The 10,688-nt window shown below is 41.1% G+C and overlaps 1 protein-coding gene across 2 annotated transcripts in view; it reads left to right on the forward strand.

The window, feature by feature from the left end:
* si:zfos-2326c3.2 (traf2 and NCK-interacting protein kinase) overlaps positions 1–10,688 on the forward strand; it is a 594,814-nt gene that overhangs the window by 21,005 nt on the left and 563,121 nt on the right. The window lies entirely within an intron of this gene.

The raw sequence follows: 10,688 nt of genomic DNA on the forward strand, positions 1-10,688 counted from the left end.
ACTTATCTGCTCATGTTCAAAACTCTGCACATTCAGAATCTCTCCCACATATCTGTGTTCTCTGACATGTAAAGAAAAACAAGTCGTAATATTAGGAGACTAACTTCATTAGCCTATTTAAAGATAATTCATAATATTTTACTACATGCCCTATACTGCATGACGTTATTGATTTGCTGGAAGTATCCCCTCGTATAACAGACACAGAACTGGGTGAGACGAGGAGGTGCTCATGCCGGTGGAAAACGAAACTTACAGACAACACCTGTGATCAGGCAGAAATGTCACAAACAAAAACACGTTAACTTCAGCACCTCTGATAAAGTGCTGCTTACAGTCCCCAACAGCACAAGTCAGGGCTTCAGCTTTTAACGATACAGCCTACTGAAACTCCTGTATATGTCCGCTTTGGCACAAACTGTCTGCGACTCACAACGTGAGGTGGGTCACGTCACTCGCTGGTGTCAGCAGCGAAGTTGTGCTTCCATTTACCTCGGAGGTCAGAGCTGGGAATGACGTCACACCCGAGTTGACGGCGTTCCAGTTAACAAGTCGGAAAACCTCGCTCAGCCAGCTGTTTGTTTACAACTAGCCAGGTTAGCTATTGATACACCGGTTGATTAAAAAACGCATTGTGCGGTATTTAGTCACACTAAACACTGTAGCAACATGTCCACAGACAGCTGTTGGAAAGCACTTTGTGTACAAACATTTATGAGTCACAAGTACACAACTGTTCACTAACTGTTGATACCCCGACTTCCTGTTGCCATGAAGGCAGCGGAGCTGCACCACAAGTAGCTGACAGAGAAAAAATAAACTGTCTCGTCCAGTCGAAGTGGACTAAACTGCCAGGTTTTAATGTTGCAGACCACAGTTTTTGCAAGTATTTTAAAGTTTAAACTCGTATTATTGTGAATCTTTGGTGTAAACTCGCCTTAGAATTTCCAACTATCAAACGCCCCCCAAAAGCAGCTCAGCCCCCGTTGAGAAACACTAATTAAGACAACAGAGCAGGTTTAAATCACAAATCTCCTTGTGACTTGCAGAGATTAAAAGTGTATTTGTAAGTGAAGGCTGAGACTAGTTTAGAGAAACGGCAGGGTGCTGAAGACATTAACAGAACACAACAAAAAGAAATGATGAATTGTATTAGGATTAGGACTACATCTGTAATCGCAATTAGTCATTTGTTACTGCTGTCGTTCCAGAAATTTGTTACCCTTCAAACTAAAGCTTAATTGATAGGGCTGACCCGAACACTTGTGATGAATTGGCCCAACACTCAGGAACCTCTGGTCTAAACACGTGTTCATGATAAACAAACCCACAGCAACACACCAAGCCAATTCGCTGTCGTAAATCAACTGTAGATAGTGGGGCTCCTCTGTCGAAAGTGAGCCATGTACACAATTTCTATTAAAATAAAGTCAGAATGCATAAATTCTGCATACTATTAACTGTTTCCAAAGAAGGGCCATTAATCTGCTCATGTACTTCCTCAGGCACTTGATTATAAATGCAAAACCAGGAATATAGGAATAAGAAAAGCTGTGTGTGTGTTGCGTAAGTACATGTTAAATTAATACCGCCTTGTCCTTGCAGCCCACAGGGCTAGTGAGTGTGAGAGAATGATTTTTGTGAAAATCATTTTAATTCAGTTTAAGCAAACACATACATGTGAGATACAAGGGCATGCTCACATTTTCAGCATGCATTAGGACACACTTCATCTAAGTTATTGCAGGATTAGAGAGAAATGCTGTTGAAATTAATGTAGTATGTTGGAGTGGACTGAAGCATGGCAGGGTTATCACATGTAGGCTTATACACTTGGTGGCGTGTCATGCATTTTTCTTTGAAGATTCTTTTAACTTCTTCAGCTCATTTAAGGTTTTAAAGTGACGGCAGTGTCTCTTTGCTTATGTCACCAACTGTAGCTACCATCAAACTCTAATTCAGGTCAACTTTAATCCCTTATGGGGCGCCAAAGTAAAATATCTCTATATGGACTTGCCTCAAGTTTTCACTCCTTAAATGTAAAGGTCAAAAAAGGATGGGCGATATAGCTTCTGACTTGAAAATAACTTTCTCCTTTAGAGTTTACATGGGGAAAACCTACTTGGGAAAGCAGACATTGGTAATGAGTTCTGATATTAATGAGATCAAGACGTAAATACAATAAAGGGTACAGTAGATAAATGTAAAATGGTCATGAGTATCTTAATAAAGATAGTTATAACCGTACAAAAGAGATGTAAAAATTTCACTTGCTTATAGTGCTTGAGTAAATGTACTTAGTTACATTCCATCACTGCCCATAACTATTGTCAAGTTTATATTATTATGAGTAAAGAGGTGGTATTATGCTCATTTTCAGGTTCAAAATCTTATTTAGGGGTTGTACCAGAACAGGTTTACATGGTTTAATTTTCCAAAAACACCTTATTTTTTGTCATACTGCACATTGCTGCAGTTCCTCTTTTCACCCTGTGTTGAAGGCTTCATTTTAGCTATGGAGTGATACATCTTGTCTCTAAATGATCTTTGTTGGAAGTTGCACATGTGCAGTTCCTAGTTAAGGACTACTAGCTAATCAGAAGCAGAGAAGGGCGGGTCAACGAGAAGCCGGTAAACGGCTTTGATTCAGCTGTAGGCTACATGTTGCCGACCAGCTTGGCATCATAGACTGGTGCAAGAGTTTCAGAGTGGTGAAGTATTAATTTTTAACAAATGTATCTTTCATCCATAAGGTGTTAACTGAGCTCTGTCTCTACGTCACAGTAACAACTTCATGTCCACTGACTGCTTGGAGGGTAGCTAGTGTTTGGAAGGGAGAGGAGGTGTGTGCTGCAGCTCAGCGTTTTTCCACCGGTGTTTTTGAGGGCGTGTCGGAGTAGCCGCTTGGCGAGCGTTATATGAGGCGCATTTAGTGTTCATCCCCGTGACATCACAGGGATGAAACTGGCTGGACTACAAACGAGCTGTTTTCAGGCAGTTCAGAGCAGTGTTTTCTGTGGGAGATGGGAACTCCCTTTGGGCTGGACTTTAGGCTTTTTCACTTTGCAAACCTGTTACATGCACAGAAAAGGTAAATAACTCAATAAAGGAGAGGGAAAAAGCCTAAAAGCACAATACCACCTTTTTAATATATTATAAAAATCCTCACAGCAACTGGCATATAAGCCATTTGTGTTCAACTAATTCTGTTGCTCTTGACAAAAAATTCAACAACAAATCCCAGGAGCTACCACAGCAGCCTTTGACTGTGGAAATAAAGGTATTGTTAGAATAAAACCACACTGATGTTATCCGCAGGGTTTAAGTCATCGAGCAGCTCAACAAGCAGAAGAATAATTTAGATGCTTAATATACAAATGTGATTAGAATTGCTTTATTTAACGATCTTGAAATATGCCCTAAACTCCATTCAAATGCTTCTCTCGATTTTCTTTTTCTTTCTGTCGTACTGCAGTTTGCTATAAGGGCGACACACATAGTGATCTCTCACCCCGCTGGTTGGCCCTCATTCTGAAGGCACGCTTGAGGTCAGTCAGGAGGCTTAATAAATATGAAAGGTAAGAAAACTAGAAAATGGATGACGAAGCAAAGTGAGCCGGTAGCTAAAACAGCAAGTCACCCTGCTGGACAGCTGAGCTAGCAATGAAAAGAAAAACCATGGCTCGGTAGAGAGGGAGGGTGAGAGAGTTGGAAGGGCTCAAAGTGAGCTGAGGTGGGTAGAGAGATGTGGGGAAAGACAGGGAATGAGAAAGTGTGTGTGTGTGTGTGTGTGTGTGTGTGTAAAAGAGAAAGAGGTGTACCTGAAGATGCTGACTACGTATTAAAACTCCAGTTGATGGGTAAGTGGATTTCTGTACTTGAACAAGGTTCACACACTGTAAAAAGTAACAAACCAAAAATGGCCAAAAATTATTATTATTTTCAGGATGTTTTAATTCATCTCTACTCTGCATATGTTTTTGTATTAGTCTGTTGCACAAGCATGGATACTTCATGGTGTCTGGAGGACTTTTAGACACCATCACAAGATTCCGCTCCTTACTTTATTTGTTTGTGTATCCAGAGGTACTGACTAATTTGATCTTTTAAGAAGCAACCTGCCAAAAATAAGCTTCATGAGTTGATTAAGGCAATAATTCAGCCCAGCTGTAGGCTTGGTCCAAATTCCACCACCTTCTTTCCAATGAGCTTGGAGTATGACCTTCAGGAATACATAAGGCTACAATGCAGAACATAGAAGTTTCACAGGTTTGGCAGTTTTCCCCCATCCAATGGTACTTTTGAATGTCAAGTTTAAATATAGTGGATGTCCAATGTGATGATTTTATCCAGTTTAGAGACCAGATTACAAGATAATATCACAAGCAAGACTTAGCAATAGTGGATAATGCTGCAGGTTAAAACTGTTCCAAAGCATATTCATTTTTTCTAGTGTGTGCTTTTAGCTTTAAGTGGTGCAGGGGGGGAACTATCTCCGAATCATCAACTTTCCTACATGAGAGGGTTAGGAGAGCTAATGCAGACATGAGCAGAAATAAATCTAAATATGACTGCAAATATGCAAGCATGTCCACGTGTGGTTGATTTTATTTTGACACTTAAAAATAATCAAGAGCCAACAGATCGCATGTTGCTGAGAACTCGTGTAAAGAGAGTTAATGAAATGAAAATGGTTTTGTGATTAAGTGTGGATGTGGTTTGTGTGGTGATTGGTCATAAATGTGTGGCTAATAAAACAATCAATCTAAAACTATCTGTAAACTTGCTGAAGATGCAGTAAAGAGCAACTTTTGTAAACTTGAGTCCATAACAAACATTAGTATAGTACCCATGCGTGTCAAGTTTAGTTGAGTAACATTTTACACTTCTCACCATCCATCTGCCAGTTTTTTATTGAACCTGTTACCTTGCAAAGATTGTGGTGACATACAGTTTCATTTATTCCATGACCCAGTTTAGCCTTCCTGTGACCTACCTACGGCTCCTGGTGGAGTCTTTAAAAAGCTCTGGTGCAGAAGACTAAGCTGTGACTATCAAAAGAAAGAAATTAACTTCAAACTCAAAGAGCACTTTGACTCAGACCTAATGGCAGCATCATCTCAATGACTGCACACTGATTGCTCCATGCATCAGTGAACAAAGGCACAGAACAATGTTCATTGTGAGAATACGCTACACGTATAAAAACTATATATCTTAACAAGTCATTCAGTCTCTTTGGTGAGTCGCATAATCAGAGTTTGAATATCTAATAATAATCTGAATATGTCCAAAAACACTTTTGTTTTGTTTCAGTGAATCATGGCACCATTTTCTTTTATTCTCATGGCTGGGCCATCTGCGCCACATAGTTCCTGGATCTTTGAATGTTTTACTCACAGCTGTTTCCGGTTGCTCTGATGTATTTAATGTTTAGTGTCCAGAAAGTCTCAAGTTCTCAGTGACAAGTTCTGCTGTTGCTACTGGAGAACAGTCTCTTGCAAACTCTTGGCGCACACAGTCCCACTGTCTCTTTTAGTCTTTGCCACACCCTGATTTTCATGCAGTAAGCAGCTTCATTGTGCTATGGGTTTCTATTGCCACTTAATCAGCAGTTACAGCGCTGTGGCAGCCCCACTCGGTGCACTCGTCTCCAGCTCAGTTTCCTTCTCTTGGACCCTTGAGGCAGCCAAGACCTTCAGGGAGAAAGTGCAGTGACAATTACATTGTTCTTCTTTCAATGTACCTCCAAATCACCTTATCAAGCCCCTTCTAGTCTAGTGTCATGTCTCCCTATAGGGAGACAGATGATTAGCCCCTCTTGATTCTGTCACTAGGCTTTCTTGATGAAATGGCTATTCAACTATCCTGATAGTTGTGGATCAGTTCTCCAATACCGCTCAATTCAGTCCTGTGCACAAGCTCCCCACTGGCAGGGAAAATGTACAAGGTGCAAAGTTGACTTATATGTCACATTGCAACAGGTTGTAGAGTGAAACTGAGTTTGTAACTCCCTTCTGTTACGTAGCAGACAATAAACAGTAATATAAAAAGCAGAAATACACTATATTCAATGTGGATTTGAGCTTAAGAATCTGATAGCTTGGGGGAAAAATCTGCTCTGTAGTCTGGTGTGGCAGCTGCAATTTCTACATCTCTTCCCAGAAGGCAGCAGGGTGAACAGGCTGTGGCTGTGTGGGTACTGTCCTTTAGTATCCTTTGGGCTCTGCACAGGCACCTCACCTCACCAATATCACTGATGCTCAGAAGATGCTCAATGATCTTCTGAGCAGTTTTAATCACCCGCTGTAGAGCCTCCGGTCGTGGGCTGAACACATCCCATGCCAGTTAGTTAGAAAATGTGTGGTTCATGGTGCAATATTTTAAATGTAGCCTTCCTCCAAAATTGTTGACACTGATCGTGGTCCTCAGTTCTGAAAGCCTTTTGCAGACTTCTCACTACCTTAGCTAGCCTATCATCTGGTTTCCACCATTTTTCATTGCCTTGATCTACGCAATTCAATTTTATTTATATAGTGCCAATTCATAACAGAAGTTATTTCATTGCACTTTTCATATAGAGCAGATCTAGACTGAGCTATTTGTAATATTGACAGTTTCTGCACTTGCACTACTTTTCGGTATCAATACCAAACTAACAATCATCATACTGTTACACAGCACTGCAGCACAGAACAGTAAGTTTGGTTTTCTGGCCTAGACTTGTCTCTTTGAGTTGACTCATTTAATATCTTAATTTCCCATCAACAGGGCTCTCAGCCCCTCTACAATTCATCTCAACTGACCTCACACCGTGAATGTATACTTATCCCACCTTTGTCATTGCTAAGATCAAACCTGCTGTGGTTAATCATCTGTCTCGTATGCAAACCCCCCTCCATCTCCCTACTTCATAGAATAACTCATGCAGTTCAGTGCTTCTTGGTTTTCTGCTGCCATGTCAGAGGTCTCCAGTATATGATTGACTGGAAGCATTAGGGTCCACTAGAGAGGAATCGGATCCTTCACAGGATATACTGGAACTTATCCTTAATTCCAACTTCAGACAGCGGCGTCCAGATGGGATACCTTGAGTGTCCCAGGATTACCTTAGCACCAGGAGCCCACGTTATCCCTTGTAATGAAATACCTGCTAAATTCCTGCTAACTTACCTATAACCGGCTTCTAACCATTAACAGTCTTTGTATCCAGATCTGTCCCTATATTCAGTCTTCATTTCCACCCTCTACAGCAGGGGTCGGCAAATAAGTCTGACACTGGGCCAAATTTTTTACAAGCCGTTATATGGCGGGCCAGAAGAAAGTCGACTTTTCTCAAATCATGTGCACGTTTAGCTCAGTGGGTACACTGTGTGGGACTCCTGTTAGGTAGATTGTCAGATAGATCCCAACTCCCTTGTTAAACAGATTGAATAAAAAGACACTTTTGCACATATTCCCAATAAAGTGTTTGTGTGTGTGTGTGTGTGTGTGTGTGTGTGTGTGTGTTCCGGCATTTGATCCGTATTCATAAACCTGTGGACACTTATTTTCATTTCCCTGAGTAAATTCAGGGGAATCCCATCACACTAACAGCTTTTTCAGAGGTTTGTCAAGCAGGCTAGAGACTCTTTTGAATGTCCTTACTGCAAAAACATTCTTGCGCTTTTATTTTAGAGGCACAATCACTTAAGAGGAAGTGATTATGTGAGTATATGTAGGTGTCATGACTGAGATCTATTTCAGCACCAGCCCTTATCAATTTATTTAGTTTTTATTTTTCTGCTATCAAAGCAATCTGGCCGTGGCCCGCCTATTGCCGATCACTGCTCTACAGTCTTCACCTGAGGCCCAACCAGTTTTCTTCAGACCCCAGCCAAGACTCATTTGTTTCCCTTAGTCCTCCCCTTTGTCAGCCAGCACCTCCAAACCCCTGTAGTCCACCTGCCTCTACTGCCAGCTGAGCTACTGATCTTCTCTTATCTCCTATTTAATTGTCATTGAAACACCTTTTAACACATCTAGGTTGTGTCTTCTATCTGCATTTGGGTCAATGATAAATCCTGTCCCTGTTATCTTTATCTTACCTTTCTAATAAATCGTTCCTATCTTTATTTGTATGAAGTATTGCAATAACATGCATTGCTGTTCTTTTTGACTGTGGTGGTAGCTGCCTGCATGGTCAATGCTTTGGGGCATCTGGGAGAGATCTGACATGCTGTAATAATGAAGGCAATCATTCACTGTATTCTTAAAATATACTTATATATGTTTTCTGCTGTATTATGTTTATTCCAAGCCACTGTTGTTGCTCCTGTAAAGGTAAAATAAATCACTTACTGTTCAACACAGGATTTTCCAGGGTAGATGAACCATCTCATGGGTGTCTAGAACAGCAAACATAGCTTTCATGGAGGGGATAAAGGTTAAAACACTATTGTGTGGTATCGGTCAGCAACAGAGAGAAGCAGTAGAAGTTGCAGGAATTTACTTTAAGCTTCTTTCTTAAAGAAGAAAAGCAAAAAAGAGAGACTTCTGGCCTTTCTACAAAGAAGAGGTATTGTGCATCTTTTAGTAAAGAAATAAATACCAAAACTGCTGTGATGGAAGCATCACTGTGAAAACAACTCATGCAGCAGAAGGACAAGAGTAAGATCTGTTGATCTATGAGGGCTATCAGCTTTGATGAAATCAACCATGCAGGGCAGACAAGTCAGAACAGAGACAGGGTTACTGTAAAGACACAAGGACACACCCACGCACACACTATGAGATAAGGGTGTTTCCTAAATCCTATTCTATTGTACTCCTCTGTCCCTCAAATATAGATCATGCTCCCTAAACGGATTAAAGTGGTTTGGAGAAAATGTGTGTGCTTGCATATGTGTGTGTTTCAGTATGTGGGACCCTTCAGGTCCATTAGATTGACTGAGATCACTATCTCTTGCGACTCTGGCATCTCGGAATAACCTCCTATCTGGACACACACACACACACACACACACACACACACACACACACACACACACACACACACACTCCCTTGCACATGACTTACCGCCTGTGTGATGACAAGGACAAAGAGAGACAGAAGGTGAAAAAGATGGAGAAGAGGAAGGAGAGGAAGGGGAAAGACTGTCACCATATTCTGTAGACCCCACGTATTCATTTCAAGTATATCAAAACTTCCATGTGTGATAATAACTTAGTCTTGTCTCTTTTATATGTGGTACCATTGCATCTATGCATGGTCGTTTGTCTGTGTGTTCTTGCGTCTAAAGCTGTATCTGCATGCGAGTATGAGTTGATAGTGCAATAATGGGTTTTAGCGCTGAAGAGGGTTTTTAAATGGAGTCAGAGAGACGCAGGGAGGACAGGACAGACTGCTGATGTCAACACAGAGAGATGAGATAAAGTCCGTTTAAAGGTAGAGAGGGGAGGGGTGGTAACAGCACAGGACTGGACCCACAGGAGAGGCTGCTGATGCCAAAGATAACACTGAACTCTGGATGCTCAATCCCATCAGCATCAGGAAGAGGCTGAATACCAACTGACAGGCTCACTGAGTGACCAACTGCGTACCTGGCTGCCTGGTTTCCTGAATACTAATGGAGATGTTTGAGGGACTGCTAGCTCATGGCCCTTTTCAACTAAAAAGTTTCATGAACTAAGCAGCCACACAAACTAAACTCATGAACTAAATCAGGATCAGGAAGTTCAGTCATGTGAAGATCCGCTAAATTACTTTGATGCTGGATTAAAAAGTGGCAGCGTTTGATGTTTGAACAGAAGTTTGCAGAAATGGAAAGGGAGATTAAATTCACCTGAAAGGCATGGTGCCAGTCAGCAAAGTAGCTATGATCGGCTAAGTTGTGGTTTGGTCAGAGTTGTGAATAACACTTTAAGAACTTCTTATCCCAAGTCCTAATGTTGCCTCTAGCAAGCCAGTGCTTATTTATAATAAGAAAAGAGGCTCTACAGATGTGTTTTTCAGGAGGCGTGTGTGTATCATATAACTAGAATGGAGAGGAACTGTAGTTTAGTAAATTAATTTTAGGGGTACTGAGATGCTGAGCTAAAGTAAGCCTGTGACTCCACAGTAGGTCAGACTCTGTCTCACCTCTCTGCCTGCTTTGTTGAATGACTGCCACAACTGTCTTGATAAGGATGCACCTAGGTAACCCAAGGTTGAGATTATCTTTATTTTGTTTCATTACAGACAGACTGACTCTCTGTAGAAAGTGCTGCATGTGACTTGAATGACACAGAACGTGACTTACAGTGAGGAAAATAAGTATTTGAACACCCTGCTATTTTGCAAGTTCTCCCACTTAGAAATCATGGAGGGGTCTGAAATTGTCATCGTAGGTGCATGTCCACTGTGAGAGACATAATCTAAAAAAAAAAAAAAATCCAGAAATCACAATGTATGATTTTTTAACTATTTATTTGTATGATACAGCTGCAAATAAGTATTTGAACACCTGAGAAAATCAATGTTAATATTTGGTACAGTAGCCTTTGTTTGCAATTACAGAGGTCAAACGTTTCCTGTAGTTTTCCACCAGGTTTGCACACACTGCAGGAGGGATTTTGGCCCACTCCTCCACACAGATCTTCTCTAGATCAGTCAGGTTTCTGGGCTGTCGCTGAGAAACACGGAGTTTGAGCTCCCTCCAAAGATTCTC

The sequence above is a fragment of the Micropterus dolomieu genome, linkage group LG19 (assembly GCF_021292245.1).
Source record: "Micropterus dolomieu isolate WLL.071019.BEF.003 ecotype Adirondacks linkage group LG19, ASM2129224v1, whole genome shotgun sequence".
Classification (NCBI taxonomy): domain Eukaryota; kingdom Metazoa; phylum Chordata; class Actinopteri; order Centrarchiformes; family Centrarchidae; genus Micropterus; species Micropterus dolomieu.